At 35.2% G+C, this 16,644-nt stretch overlaps 1 protein-coding gene across 4 annotated transcripts in view; it reads right to left on the bottom strand.

The window, feature by feature from the left end:
- NKAIN2 (sodium/potassium transporting ATPase interacting 2) overlaps positions 1 to 16,644 on the bottom strand; it is a 919,540-nt gene that overhangs the window by 455,539 nt on the left and 447,357 nt on the right. The gene's annotated exons all lie outside the window — the stretch shown is intronic.

Here is a 16,644-nt window from a genome sequence, read left to right as displayed (position 1 = left end):
TTGAATTGGGAGCTGTGGATATAACGAGAAATAAAAAACAATTTACCTTCAAAGATCTCAGTCTTTTTGGGGAGATGGGCAAGCGAGTGAATGATTTTCATGTGTTCAAACACGTTCCGGGGAATAAGGGGTAGCTCTCTCGGCTTAGGATGAATCTTGGAATTCATCTTGGGAAACTTGGGAACCCTTGGAGGGTTGCAGAATATCATCACTCAACTGCCTTTTATCTCTTTTTATTTTAAAGACTTTCCAAAGAGGAAACTCATTTTTAAAATTCTCTCATTTGAGCGGGGCTCTTGGTTTTGTGGAACTGGACCGAAATTACTAGAATGTGTTTCTTAGAACGTTAGAGATAAATGCCATTTGGGATAAAAATTTAAATAAAAAACCTGATAGGGCAAGAGGCAACTAAATGAGAGCAAACAGCTGACACTTTAAATAAAACAGGAGTATATCCAAATGTCGAGGCAATATTGATGATTTTAGCAATTAAAAGAGCAGTAGCCTTCCACACATTTCACAAAAGAGCAAGTTCAGCTTTGCCTCAATTAACCCAGATATCAAGTCAAGGGCAGGAGGATCATGAGCCAAATGGATCCTCCACCAACCCCACAGCGAAAGCGTAACATCCTAGATCTGGTCACCTTTCAACATATTTCTTAAAGCCCATTTTTAAACTGTGGCTTAATTTATGGCTGCTAATTTCTCTACCTAACGATCTGGCTGCTACTAATTAAAAACTTAAAATTAAATGTGAAAAATATAGAATTAGCAATTCAGAAAAATGGAAGATAAGAGAGTTGACTGTTTTTCAAAATAACAAAGGGCAGAATGAAAATGAATTTGTTGTGCCCTTGTACCCCGATGCATAATAAGAGATTGAGGGGACAAACTCAATGAAATTAAAGGGCAAGATATTTAAAATGAATGGACATATTTATTTGCCCAGCATGTATAATAACATTTTAACACCCACAGTTACTAGAGGTCATTGAAAACAAATAAAAATACCTAGGATTCAAAAAGAACAGAATAATTTTCTAAGTAATGAAAACATTTATAGCAAAGATAATGGCATAGTTAATTATATTGCCATACTTCAGGGAGCACTAAATAAATCATCCAACAGAAATCACCCCATCACCAATGAAATGCAAGCAGTGTTCTCTACATGTATTTGAAGTCTTTGGAATTTTCTATTGCTGAGTGAAGAGGTAACCAGAGCTGTCTAATTTGTTAGCTGATAAAATATGTCCCTATATTTTGGGGGGCAAAGTGGGTATGGAATCAGCATTGGAACATCAAAATGGAACATGCTGAATATTGATGATGACTAGAAAGAAAGGTAGGCTTCAAGCTAGATCTTGATTTAAATGTATCCTCTTCTGTGTACTATTTTCATAATTTTCTGAGAGTCACAGATTCTATGGGCCATAGTTTTGCTATTTATAAAATGGGTTTAATGAGCTTATCACTTACTCCTGGGAACTGGGCAGACAGACAGCAGCTTTATCTTTGTATGTTAACTCAATAGGGCACAGGGGCGTAATTAGGACCTGTAGTCTAGAAATAGCCTGGATAACCTATCATTGCTCATAGTAAACAAACAAAGTACCTCTAACCACAATCTTTGCCAAATATGCGTAATAATAGTAAATGAGAATAAACTCTAAGGAGGGAAATGTTCATTAATGCCACTTGGTTTAGTGTAAGCCCCAGAGTTGTTTACTCAGCGAGCTCAAGAATCTTTCTCCTTGAGATCTGAGAATGAGAGGCAATGATCTGCCTTTTCATTTTAGGGTCAGGATACGGGGCTAAAATACTTGCTCCCCTGATTGACTGCACTCTATGTTTTTATATTTAGCATTATGCTTCTGTCCTTTTAGTCTCAGTATAACTGCCTTATCTGGTCCAGAAGTACATCTTGGGTATTCAGATTCTCAGTCAATTGAAAAGTTTTAAGTCAAAGAAGAAAATAAGTTGAAGTAAAGAAAATAAATGTGAAGAGGACAGGGGAAAATTTAAAAAGAAAATCAATGATAGAAAGGGGTGAATAGTAAGATATTACTATATATTAGTATAATAAGGTATTATCTGAATGTAAAAAACACCCAAAATTCTATCAAGAGGCCAACCTTGTCTTAAGAATTATCAAGCATGATTTATTATACATAGATGAGGAAAATGTTGCTAACATAAAAATCCATAATTTGCTTCACTCTCTCCAAAGATGATCTGGAGTAAACGTCAGAAACAGACATAAAACTCACCAAACAAGATGAATTATTATTTTGATTTCTGAAGGAAAGCATGCCAAAGTCTGACAAAATTTTTAAATTGTTAGGGGGAGGGGCCTAAACCCATAATAAGGATAAAACAGCAAAATATCAGTACTAATTTATACTGATTTATACATTTGTAATCTCTTTAGGTCCTGGATAACATTTTTTTTTACAAGAAGCAAAGTAGTATTGCTCACATTTACTATGTAATCTATGAAAACCCCATAAATGCCAAAACTATTTCATGAGGCTTTAGCAGAGGAAATGGTACTGAAATTCTGAATAGAAATGATTTGTACTTAGCATTTCTCTGGCATTAGAGAAATGATTGGAATTTCTTCTTTTAATTAAAACGATCAGCATGGAAGGATTTAAGGATGATCAGAGCCAGCAAACTTCATTAGCCAAGAAAGTTACAGGAAAAGTAAAAGGCACTATTTACTAGTGTTATAAGAAATGGTCTACATATTAGGCATATTTGGTGGTTATAAATATATTGAATCTAATCATGAACCGAATGTTGGAAATTCCTCAACTAAAGCTTTGCGAGTTGTGAATAACCAAGTATTTTGAAGATCAAAACAATTGAAAGAATATTTTGCTCTAGTATTTCTCTGGCCATGATGAAATGTATACATTTTAGAGCCCTGTAACTTAAAATTAATCTGATTTTTTCCTCCCTCCTTCTTAGTTTGTGCTAAAATAGTATCTACTAAGATGATAAGGAATGATTTTTACTGTAACCTAACTCAGTTACCCCAGTAAAACTAAAAGGAAGAGCAAACCATCTCATGTATTCAAAGCCACGAGCGCAGCATGCTTCACACTGCACAACCCATTTCTCTTGTCCTATTATTAATGTCATCAAAGTAGCAGAAATGCAAAAAGTCGTTTAGAAACACTAAATCAGTACCTAGGGTCTAAACTGGCCCCTCCAAAATTTTTTGAAAAACAGAGAAAATTCTTCCCTACACTCCATGTTCAGGATAAAGTATAGAGTTGAACCAGAAGAGCTACTCAATGCTTTGATATGGAAATTAGCATTAAAACTTGAGAAAGGATCACAGTGCATTATCTGAACAAGCTTTGGAAAAATGCTAACTAGGGCCCAGCCTTCTCTAGTCACATGCATCACTCCTGAAATCTATCACCTCAAGAGCCCAGCAGAAGTCTCCTTCACTGTGCTTCTGGTAGCGCTCTGCTGCCAACGAATGACAGCGTCTCTTTACCTCCCATGGCCACCAACAGAAGAACACCAAGCAACACAACACATTTAACATACAATGACGCTTTCCCAACTCACCCGAATCTTTAAATTCTGGAGGGTATTTTGAGTGGAGTAAGTCATTTTATTGCACTTTAATGTAGCCTCTCTCATAGCACATCTGCTACTAACGTTTAGAAACTTTTCCAGAATATTACAATTGCATTGAGAAGTTGTACCTGAAATTCCTAACTTTTCATTTTCTTAACTTTCTCTTGTAATTTTTATAAAACTCATTAATATCCCTCATTTTCACTTTTATTTATTTTTATAATGTTCATTCAGATTACAAAATTACTTTTCTAATCTTACGATTATCAGAGATTCAGTATATAAAATGTGACTATGCAAATTATTGTGTATATTAATCAGATGGTATACATCATACAGTCGGCTTTATTTACACTGATTACACTGACTTCATTCAACCATCTAGCAATCATCTCTTTCTATATCTTGATGTTCATTTCTGTGTCACACAGACATACATCCAGTTATGAGAGTGAATAAGAAATTTAATGACCATTTATTTGATTACAATAACTCCGTTAATTTTTCTTTCTTGATGCTGAGCTTCTTAGATGCAATGCTCTAGAAAAAAATTCACCCATCTTATGATAGAAATATTTTAAGTTGGTCCCATCAATCCTCTGAGTGTCTAACAGCTGTTTTTATTTTAACAGGGAAATAAGAAGAGTTATAAGCAAACGAGTTAATGGTAATATGTCTGCACATTTTCCCATTTCTCACTGGAGTACAGAAAGAACTGGACATTGCTCTAAACGAGTATTTTGGGAGGCAAAAGCAAGGACATCTAACAGGATAGCATCTTTTTCCACTGCATTCAGAGAACAAAGGACCAGTGCAGTATAATTTATATGAGGAGATTCAACACTTTGGAACATTAATCCTCTGCCAAGTCTATTCATATGCTAAGTCCTTACACTTGAAGTCATGTCTTCAATATGTTGATTCCTTGGAAACTAGAAAAGATTTTAGGCTCTTAGCAACTTTTGATCCATGAATAATTTTACACATGTCAATTGCATCCAAAATTGTAAGAGTTTCTTCAGTTTTATGAGGTTTTCTTTTTTGTGTTGCTATCCTGAGAGAAATCACTTTTTAGTGCTTTCACTGCCTTCTCTGACATTGTTACTATTTCTCTCTATAAATGATTCCTGCTCATTTGCTTTTTGCAATATCCTATTGGAAAAAATCCATAGCTTTATCTCTGAATTCCTGTCACTTTGTAGCCATGTGCCTGGGAAGCTTAGATGGCCTTATCGATTAGTTACAAGCACCAAATGCCAAACGTTGATTGTGGACGCACTAAAGATCTTACCAATGTAGAAACACCTACCTCATCATCTAAATCAGAAATGCAGCTCTTCCTAAAATATAGGTTCTATGGATTTTCATTAATAATAATATAGTGAAAATAATATGCAAACTACCACTTCTGGCCAATACTAATCATATACCATATAAAGAACTTACATGATTATTATATTAAATATTCCACATTTGAATTTTCATTTCACACTCAGAGAAATTGAGGCAAAGTCTCTTTATATAAATTGAAATGTTCATACTTTGTGCCAGGCATTCATGAGATATTTGATTAATGTATGTTCAAACAGAAGCAGCCTACTCTAATGGAATATTAGAATGAATTCATATGCTTTTCTCACAGCTGAGTCTCTCACTGGGCATTGCCCTGGGTCTCAGGCAACTGCCTTGCCGGAGGGTGTAGCCCTTTCCAGAGGATGGACTTCAGCTACTGAGTGGCTGATGTAGGGACAGAACATCCCCTGCCCTTGCATGGCCTCAATGTGGCACCACTCTGAAGGGCTATGCCTGCTCCAGAACTCTCTGTAGGATGAGCTGAGGCCTCACTTGCGATAGGATTGCAGCTTCTCCCTCTGCCCTCTATTTCCTCCCTCAATTCCTTGTTATATCTCCAAGAGCGCTTCCCAATAAGTCCTCCACATCTCAGAGTGTTTCCAAGTAGCATAATCAAAGAAAAGTTCTAAATCTTTTCCTTTTGCAAAACTTCCTAGGAGTAACATTTAGCGGAAATTAATTCAAAGAGAGCATCAAACACAAAAGTACCAAACAAAAAGTCCTGAATGTTTTGCTCTCTTTCCATTAATGATTTGTTCTGATTTAAAAGGTAAGGCAAATCCCTCTGTGACATTCTTTAATTTCTGCTTCTGTATGGATGTTGAGGAAGACTTGTCCAATACTGTAGAATTGTCTGACGCTGCTGGGAAACAAAGACATGGAGAAAGTACTTCACATTCTAAAAAGGATAAAAGCAATGGGTTTCTACACCTCTGGCAGCCAATCCACCTCTGCTCCCTCAACCCTCCCATTCCAGCCTATTTAGGCAGAAAATGGAAGGTCTGAAGAGCAGGCCTTGGATAAGTGAGAGAATGTCACAGCTTTTCCCAACCTTCTGCCTTCCCCAGGAGATCCAAGAGAATCCCTTGTAGATATCTGAGATTCTCAAAAAGGAAGAGAGGCTGGTATTTCATTCAATAGGATATTTTGGTAGTAGAATCACTAATGGGTCCTCAGTGCCTTGAAGTTGTGGGTGGGGGAGAGGGAGAGGTTAAAAGAAGTTGAACCAGAGTGGATTTTCTGCATTGAAGATTGATTTGCGTCATGGAAGACTGCTGAAGGACCCTTCAAGGAAATGACACATACGCTAGCAAAGAGCCAGAATGGGGTCACCAGCCACACAGAGGGTATAACTGGAGAAATTGCAATAATCAACATGGGAGAACTTTAACACCATCAATTAAGTAAGAGATATTTACTCCTTTCTCCCCATCTCCCCTCTGGTCACCAGTACACTGGAGAAGAAGGAATCCCAGAAGAGGAAGGAAGTGAACAGAGGCATAAAGAAAGCATAGAAAAGTGGGTCAGGGCTTCTTCTGAGTGCAGCTTGATGAATTGGGAAGGGAAGCTGATGGAGAGGATAAGTGACAAACTGGATAAGTGACTGAAGTTTTCAACCAGCCTGAAGAAGAATATTAATATCCGAAACATTGGGAATTTATGAGATCTTCCTGAGACGTTTTTAAGAAATGGGAAATAGGGATCAGATAAAACACAGTCAAAGGTAATGATTGAAGAAAAATAATGTTATTTCCAGCCATTGGGTTAAGACTGTGTAGGAACCAGTTGCATTGCATTTCAATAAAGATAGGAGAATGTTAGCCAATTTCATTGGAGAAGAATGATTAAATTAAAAACATCCACTCTTCTACTTGACCAGATACACCAAGTGAAGGACAAATTTTCTGTTTACTAAAGAAGTCAGCTAGGCATCTTTATTTTTATTTTAAAATCTTCATATACTTACATGGAAGGAAGTGTGTCCATAGCATAACTTTGGGTGAAAAAGAGAAATCCACAAAGAAATTATCTTATTTAGGCAAATTAAAAGTAAATGATTATATGTTCGTACATGTTTTCTAAATTTATATCTCTCTGTCTCTCCAAAGGTTAAAACTAGAGGTTAACAGGAGTTAGTAGCGTTACTTGGGAGGAAAGCAAGACTGAATTATTGTTTTATTTGTATTATTTATATTTTTTATAACACATACATTTAACTTTTGAAAGTAAAAAAATTATATATTTTTTAAAAACAGGAAAATAAAGAAATAGATTCACCAGGCAGGCAATGGTCTCTTATCTGCATCTGGGTCTCTTCAAACATTTGTGAAGATGTCATGACTTTATAACCACTAGAGATACCAATTAAGAATGGGCTCTGTTGAGCATATAAAAGCAAATCCAATAAGAAACCATGCCTGACACTTTATTAACTCTGCTTTTTGCTTCCTGCTTACATCTGTTTTCACGTAAGTTGGTGCAGTAGATGCAGTGTTTGGAGACTGGTTAATCAGCAATTCCCAATTTTTAAAACATGAAAAACAAATCTAGGATTTTCCATGGTGGCAGTGGATATATAAACATTTCCAGAGAGCCCAGAAGTGTAACCACCTTGGAAGTATGTGAGCACAAAGTGACAGCCACATGGTTGTAGGAGTGGGGAATCTTTTTTCCTGGGCCTTAATTCTGTTAAAGTGGATTTCTAAAGGGAGTTTGTGGCATTTTCTTCTCTGTAATATTTTTCAAATAGGATACAGTTTTATCTGTCTATGAGTGTTAGTATGAGATCTTGTCAAAAATTGGGGCTTCTCAGTATTCTCGGACTCTGAAGAGGTGCCATGTCATGCTGTTGCTATGGATTGATTAGGGTGGGGGTGGTCACACTGGTAGAGTGGGCTCTTTCCCCTCCCACTGCTTTCTCTTGAGTATCTCCACTTTTCTTGGTTCTATATATTGAACCCTCTTCTAATAAGTCAATGAAAAAGGGAATCAACTGTTCAAATTTTTATGGAAGGACATTTGAAAGTTTTATTACCAAACAACTTTATTTTAGGAATGAGAAAACGAAATTAGTTTTTGTTTGTTTGATTATTAATGAGTGATTTGTTCAAAGAATTCTGTCCAAACGTTGCAGTGTAACCAACCCCGGTCAAGCATTTCCTTCTCAGGCCAGGGTGTTTCACTTTACCACACTGCCTCCCTTTTGTGGCTAACTTCCTTGTTAGTATCATTTCTATCTTTCAAGTCCTGGGATTCTGAATATTTCCAGTCAAAATAATTGAGAGAGGTGTGCCAGAATAATTTAGGAGTCAAGACCATAGTTGCTTACTAACATTAACGCTAAATTTTAGTAGAGATTTTGGTCATCTTGGGTAGAATAGCTACTTTCAGCCTTCAGTCAATTTCCTCATGAATCCACTCATCCTGTGAGAATTATACGCCTATGTTCCAGTTGCACCATAGGTTCATAATGTCTCCTAAGAGACAATAATATTTTGTAGTCAATCCTAACAAATCATAACTCAGGGAGCTATATTTGGTGTTTTGTGAGTTGCAGATATAACAACAAAAAATAATCTATAGCCAACATACTGTTTGTTAAAACATCGAATGCATTTCGAATATTAACTTTCCAATCATGATTTCAGAAAGAGTGTAAAATATTTGTCTTATGCAATTTAAAAGTCTTATCACCAGTGATATGTCAGCAATACCATTGTAAGCAGGGATGGCAATTCAAGGCACATCCAATGCCGCTGCACAAATAATAAAATTAAAATCACAATAAAAGTTATATAAGTAAAAGTGCTAACTTAACTATATAAATCACCTTCTGTTGCCACGTTAACCCTAGTGAAACAGATATGTGCCTTTCAATGCATTTTTCTTCATTTGGCTTAGTGGTTTGATCTCATTTTAGCATTTAATTGGTTGCATGCTTCTGTAATGAACACACTGGGAATACTCTCTCCAGCAAGCCCTACCCATCTGAAAGAACTTAAAGTTTCTACGAAGCACAGGTAGTTTAAGTCTGACATATGTATCCAAACAAACTTAACTAAGCAGATTGATCTCTTTCACTATTGTTGAGATTGTAAATCCCAGGAGCGACAACGAAGGTGAGAAGAGGCATCAGAAGTTGAGAAAAAGAAAGAAAAGAAAGTCAGAAGGGATGTTGTTTGATCAGCAGTTGGGGTAAAATGTATGGATCAAGGAAGACTGGTGCATGTCTTTAAAAGAGTCCAATAAAAATGCCAAAGAACGATAGGATATTGTGTAGAATATTGTGACTGGAATGAGTCTATAGGATCACACTGTTCAAGTCAGTCATTTCACAGTTGAGACGACAAAGAGCCTGAGAAGAGTGGTCTTGCAGTCACACAGTCATTAAGCAGCAGAGCTGGGAACTCTAAATTCTTGGTGTCTAGCCCAAGGTTCTTAATTGAACAAGAAATATAAAGAGAAGAGCTGCAAGTAATAATAAATTATTTAAACAAATATGCTAAAGTAAGCTGTCAGAATAATAGTTGGAAGTATTAAGGAAACAAAAAATTAGCAGGTATAGGCTATTTAAAACCCCAATGAGAGAAATGTCTACAACATAGTCATAAGTTCATTATTCATTAAAATGCCAATTTGGGGTCAGCCCAGTGGCGCAGCAGTTAAGTTCGCACGTTCCCCATTGGGGGCCTGGGGTTTGCCAGTTCGAATCCCGGGTGTGGACATTGCACCACTTGGCAAGCCATGCTATGGCAGGCATCCCACATATAAAGTAGAGGAAGATGGGCACCGATGTTACCTCAGGGCCAGTCTTCCTCAGCAAAAAGAGGAGAATTGGCAGTAGATGTTAGCTCAGGACTAATCTTCCTCAATAAATAAATAAATAAATAATAAAATTCCAATTTGATCTCAGAGATAGACATGCTATTATTTCAAACTAATAAATTAGCCAAAACAGATTTTCTATTTAGAAAATACTTTTGGTGTGACTTATATTCAATAGTATGGTGTGACTGAAACACTACGAGACACCTAATTCTAGGCTTCAGTCTTTTACAAGATCTGTACAACTTTCAGCAAAGGATTTACCCTTTCTCAGCTTCCAGTAATTCATTTAAAATTAGCAGTTTGGATTTGAGGACTCCTAAATTCCTTGTCCACTCTAACTTGCTGTAAATTAAATTAGAATGTAAGTAAGCTTCAGTTTCTTCCAGATTTAATAAATTTCTTCTTTCCAGAAAAAAGTTAAACTTCAAATCTAAAATATAACATGAAGGGTGCCTTTTCTCAGGTTCTCTGATCTTAGCCATTTTCCAAATTAAAAGGTATTATTCTGGAATCATCTTTCTGTTCAACTCTCCACATAAAAGATTGAGTTGATATAGTGGATTCTACTGTACCATATGTTAAATCCTTAGTGACTGGAATGGAAAACTCAAGTGTGGTCCTTTTTCTAGAAGATTGTGGCTCAGGATTCATATTTCCACCATCGCAACCCTAAATAAATTTAAATGTACAAATTAAACAGGTACCAGATCACTCTTAATGCCCAGCCATGACCATAAAATAGGTGAAAACAGTTAAGAAGAGAATGTAGATATCTTTTGCTAAAATAGGCAAGAGAGTACTAAGATTAAATAACTGGGTCTGAACCTCTTTCTAAAGTAGAACAAGCCTGCATTTTTCATTCCAATGTTTTCTGTTGTGGGAGAAAAAAAAAACCTCAGGTCAATAATTACTCAGGAAACATTTCAGCTGTGAACTTGTATATCTGTTTACTAAATATTAATTTTGATTATATTTAGATCTCATGTAAACTTGGCTTGTCTTTAGCGGATAAAATAAATATCATTCCCAGGGCACATAAAAATTGTGGTTATGGGGTTTGGTGAATCCTCCATCAAGTGACACAAAGGGTGGATAACTAATGATATGGAGAACTAGTTGCTTATAGTTTTCATTTAGAATTATAAATACATTTCCTACCACGCTTACATTTTATATGTTGAAATGATAAATTCTGGCAATTTATTATATTTAGAAAGAATATCTATATTTAGTCCCAACAAACTTGTTAAATTTGTTAGACTAATACAACATTTCTGAGAAGTGCTCATTTTGAATAATTCTTTATCTGACACACTCATTTTTAAAAGTACAACAAAACTAGCATATTTTAATAAATAATTCCAAGATATAGTAACTTACATTGCTTTAAGAGGATATTTTCCTATGGATTATGGTAATAAAGAGCAAGAAATTCAATTGTAATTGTCAGCCTTTATATATATTAAAAGCTTTCTACTTCCATCAGTGACGACCACAGGATATGCATGGCTATTGATTGTAGGCTATTTGTACAGGATGGATTAATGGTTTCTTCTCCCGTAAATATAAATATTTCAACCCAAGTTCATCAAACCTTCAAACTGTTAAACAACCATTAACAACATCCAATCCCATTCACCCACCTACCACTCTTCCCCAGAGATTTCTGGAAATAGTTCCTTGGGGAATAAGAAATAAAGTGATGAACAATGATTTAAACATAACCATATTAATTACTTTACATATCCTGACACAACTGAGTTGTTCAAGAAATTATATTTTTCTTTACCTTTATTTAGCCAGAACATCTCACAGCTTACTTTGATCAGTGAATTGTTAAAATATCTCCTGGTTGCATTAATAGAAGCATGGACAGACCTAACTCATTTGCTTTGTCTCCTATCTATTATATAATTTGCTATCAGAGGAATAATCCTATCCATCATAACTAAGATATATACTGAATTTATGTCAGAAAAACTATTTTCATATAGAGGCTTTCCATATGTTAGAGCTTTTGAAACAAAATATGCGTTGACTTTTATTTTCTATTTAATGACAAAGATTAGATTAAATTAAATTTAGCAGCAAAAGTCTGACATCTATATACACATATGTATATGCATATTACTATGTGTGTACATATATTCACTAAAGTATTATTTAAATATAAGTTGATATTGAAAGATGAAAAAGATAAGAAGAAAAAAGTACTTCCCATAAATGTTCATATACATCAGGACATGGACTTGACCTTGGGTTGAGATCTGAGTGCATTCCTAGCTATCAAAAGACTCAAAATAATCTCATGTGGCCATCAAGTCCCCTGGTACGAGACAAACTTTTATTTACATGATGTCAGAACCTTGGGCCTCTCATTTTCACAAACATCTTGAGAAAAAAATGACTTGTTCCAGTATTTATAATCATAGTCAATACTTATTAATCCTGTGATTTTGAGCTAGTTAAGAGTAGGAGACATCCGTTTCCCGACTGTGTGATAACAGAACTCAGCATATTAAAATGATAATAATATATAAAACTTCTGACACTTGTTAGACATGGAATAAATGGAAGTTGCAATAATAGTAATAAAAAAGAATACATATGACATGACTGGGCATTAGAATGATCTGGTACCTATTTCATTTGCACATTTAAACCCTCAGCATATAAATTTCAAAGGCAGGTTACTATATTGATAAATAAAAGTGCTGAGTCATGGCAGATATGGTTTTCTTTAATCATCACTTGCTTAGATTAAAATAACACTTGTTCACATTAAAATTCCTGAAACATCTAGTTTATGCATGAGGAGTAAAGGTTCATATTTTGTTTTTTAGATGGTAAAATACTCTTGCACTGATTTTCACAATCCTTCTCTCATATACATTAAATACTCATCTTCACATAGGAGCAAGTTATAAAGGCTATTTACAGTTCACAGGTATAAAGGTTATTGAGATGTTACCAGTCACCTATTTCTTTCTATTTACAGTTATAATGGCTATTGAAATGTTACCTAGTCACCTAGTCTTTCCTGGGCCTGTGGAAACTGCAACTTGGAAGCCACCATAGAGCAGACACTTCTTTTTCAAAGGCCCCCTGGCGAAATCTCTTGCTTTATAAGCAAGGAGTAATTTACCATATTAGAAGACTAAAGAGACCTCCTTCTTGAAAATATCTAACAATCTATTTCAAAAATGTTTCTGCTCAATAAATGTTTGTGGACTTTGATTGTGAAAATCAAGTAAACTAATCTGGAGTTGCTAGTGACGGTGGAGGTAATGATGGTAGACATCATCTCTTGGTACCCGGAAGAGCAAGGCAACTGGGAGGAACTAAATATAAAACAGAGGTCCCAAGATTGCTGAAGGGATGATAAAAAGAAAGGAAGGAGGAAAGAAGGGAGGAAGCAAGGGAGGGAGGAAAAGAGGAAAGTCCGTAGAACTCCTGTTACTTTCATTCCGAAGCCCTGGGCAGGAGCCCTTTTAACCTTGTAAAAATGATAAGCTATTTCTTGCCTCTTTGCCTCTGCATAGTCTGATCCCCTTCTTAGATTCTTTTCTGCCTGGCAAAATACCACTCGTTCTCCTATTTCAGCCCAAATTTTACCTTCTTTACAGAGTCTTCATTAGCTTCCTCACACAGGTAGGGATGTTTCCTTTTCCCGTGTTTCTCTGACATGGTACATCACATTACTGTTTATTTGTTGTGTAAGCCCCTTGAAGTTGAAAATGATATTTTAGGTGCTGTATATCTTGTATATAGTAAAGTATGTACCTGGATTATAGTAGAACATCATTTTTTGTATTGTTTTAATTAATTTTCACCTGATGATAATAGTAGAGACTTACTATGCAAAAATCAAAGATAGAGTTTCTTAGTTTGAATGAAATGGCTATTCCACATATAAAACAACATTTTAAAATGTCATCCATATTGACATATTAGCATATTCAAAATTATAAAAACATATTATCAATGAGGAATAATTAACAGACATGTCTTCATTAAAATATTTATAATCTATTGTCTGTGTCATGGAAGAAAACTTTCAGTATTTGTAAAAAGCTGTCATAAAGTCTAGAAATCTAGGAATCAGAGGATTTGGGGGTTGGAAGGAATATTAAATAGCATCTCTTCCAACCATCCTGCCAGTTGTAAATCCTGTATCCTACATTTCTGCCAAGTGAACATTGGGCAATGCTAGGTTCCCCCACTCTTGCCCTTGGGGATTGATCTGAGAAATGCCACAATCAGGCACAGAGTGAGATCAGGACAGGTTTCAGAATTCTCTCTCATGTGAAATAAGGTGAAACATCACACATACTGTGAAAAAATGTGAAACAAATCATTTAACAAAATACTTGATTGCCAAGTTATACTTTCAAATGATATATTTTCTATATATTTTAGTAGACAACTTTAAGAAACTTTTTAGTGAATAATTTAACCCAATTTAATTTAATTTAATAATTTAATTTAACTTCAGTCTTTATTCAGAATAAAAAAATAGGCGATAATAGAAAAGAGAAATGGAACTAGAAAATAAGTGATAATGTACACTAGCATGGGAAAAGTTGAAGAAAGGGCATGGAATTTTGAATATATGCACACTGATATCTATGATGATCTCATTTTTATGACATAACAACAATGTTTTCCTTATTCAAAGAAATTTGCTCATCTTCACTACTGTCAAAATACAATGTACATCATGAATTATCCTTGGAAATGCTACATTTAGAAATCTCTCTCTTTTAAAAATGTCATTTTTCTTTTCAGAGCAATGGTCTGATTTCGAAAAAAATATAAGAAAATATACCTACATAGAAAAATGATACTCTAGAATCCAGTAATAGTTTAAAAGGTCTGTGTTTTATCAGTTTCAATGCTCAAACTAAAGGTGATAGGCAATTCACAGAAATCTATGTAATTTCCAAAAAGAATTTCAGAAATTGTACTTACTACAATTTTGTTTCCCTAATTTCCTCATTTACATCTCCTAAGGACTGATATTCAGAGCTCTTTTGTGCTTACTATTACTATTACTATTAATGTAATCAAGGTCCTTCATAAAGAAGCCTTGTATTCTCCAAGCAGTAGCCAACTCTCTGTAGGCATTTTCCAAAAGTAACAGAGCACCAACACCTCTTTGTGCCTGGTAGGGCAGTGGACTCCTCACCTTCAGAAACAATTAGATCTAAAAACATTCAAGAGGATAAAGATGCTTATTCATCGAATTTAGCAAATGGGAAGATTATTTCTTTACTGACCACAAGGCCCATCCATAAGTTACACACATGATTACTTTGGAGAGACCCCTGGTACATCATTAGGCCCTGGGCATCTTAAAACTACATTACTCTCTGAGAATTTCACTAAATTCCTTTGCATTACACAAAACCCTCTGCTGCACTATTCTAAAATGGTTTAATAATAGCATCTCTACTGATAACAGATACATTGTCACATTGCCTTCGATGACACTTCCAAGCATTGCCAATTCATGCATTATCTGCTGAGTTCACGGAAAACATAGAAACTGCTTTTGTGAGATCTTTATCATTCTATATTTTAAAATTATATACTATTTATAGTTCTGTTTATCCCAGATGAATGTGCGTGGCCTTACTATCTATGCCTGGGTATAGACAATAACCCATAAAAACAATCCCCAAATAAATAGTGCTGTTGACAGATAAATTATGGAAATAGTGAACAATGGACATTTTGGAACATCTTTAGTGCAGCAGTTTATGATCATACATGTTGTTTATCTTGCTTTTCAGTGTCAGATTGAAAATGTTTCATTCCTGGTAATGGTACTCATGACAACAAGCAAGCTTTGAAAAAGTGGTGGCCCTTTTTCTGCTGAGCCTTGAATGTTGGAAATCATAATAGAAACATTAAAAACGGAAAGAGATATAGACTAGGAGAAAAGCAGTTCTATTGCTACTCAAAGTTTTGTTGTAGACTTGTGACAAGGAGAGACATGAAGAACATTTTTAAATAAAATTCTAGTAGAAGAGTATTGGAAGCCTGGTCAGAAAGGACTAAAATAATTTTGATTATCTCTTAGTTCAGAAAGTTTTTCACTCCTAGTGATCTGTCTCTGCTACTGTCTAAGTCTCAGAAAAACGTGCCCAAAGATGATGTGGAAATAGACAAAGAAGTGAAACTTTTTAATGTAGTAGATGATTATGAGATGATCATTTGATGATCATTTGTGCTTACTCATGCCAGGCAGAGGCTCAATATTTTATATTAATCGTTCATTCCAGACTCGCAGTGACTGATAATTGATATGAAGAACAAACTGAGGCTTAACGAGTTTATTTGATTTGCATAAGAATGGACAAGTCAACACATTTCAGAAATGATAGAGCCAGATCCTCGTCATCCTATTCCAGAATCTCGTTTCTTACTAAATTTTATGATTTTTAGAGAAAAAATATATTAAATTATGAGCAAGTGGCAATTTCCAGCCAAATGTCTAATGTCCCATATAACAATGGGAAGAAAAATATGGCTTCAAAAATTACTGACCAATAAAACTCTATTCAGTAGATATGTGCTTAGTGTTCAGATGTTCTGCAGGATCTCTCCACTGTGTTACAGACTGTCCAGGGCAGGCTAGGCATTAAAATTGCTGAAGAATGAAAGCATCTGTTTGGATGGAGGGGAGGTCTCTGTTTACACCATTAGTGCAAACTCTACTAGTTCTATTTACACTGTGTTCAGTTGTATAAGGCAAGTACACACTTAAGCTCACTTAAGGTCAGTGGAGAAAGTGCAACTATAGCAAGATCTACTTTGGTCAGGCAAAGGCAAGTGCTTACAGGTTGTTGGCTAGCATGTAAA

Source organism: Equus asinus, chromosome 24 (genome assembly GCF_041296235.1).
Source record: "Equus asinus isolate D_3611 breed Donkey chromosome 24, EquAss-T2T_v2, whole genome shotgun sequence".
Taxonomy (NCBI): Eukaryota; Metazoa; Chordata; class Mammalia; order Perissodactyla; family Equidae; genus Equus; species Equus asinus.
The sequence above is the reverse complement of the archived record's forward strand: the minus strand, read 5'-3'. Positions and strand labels throughout refer to the sequence as shown.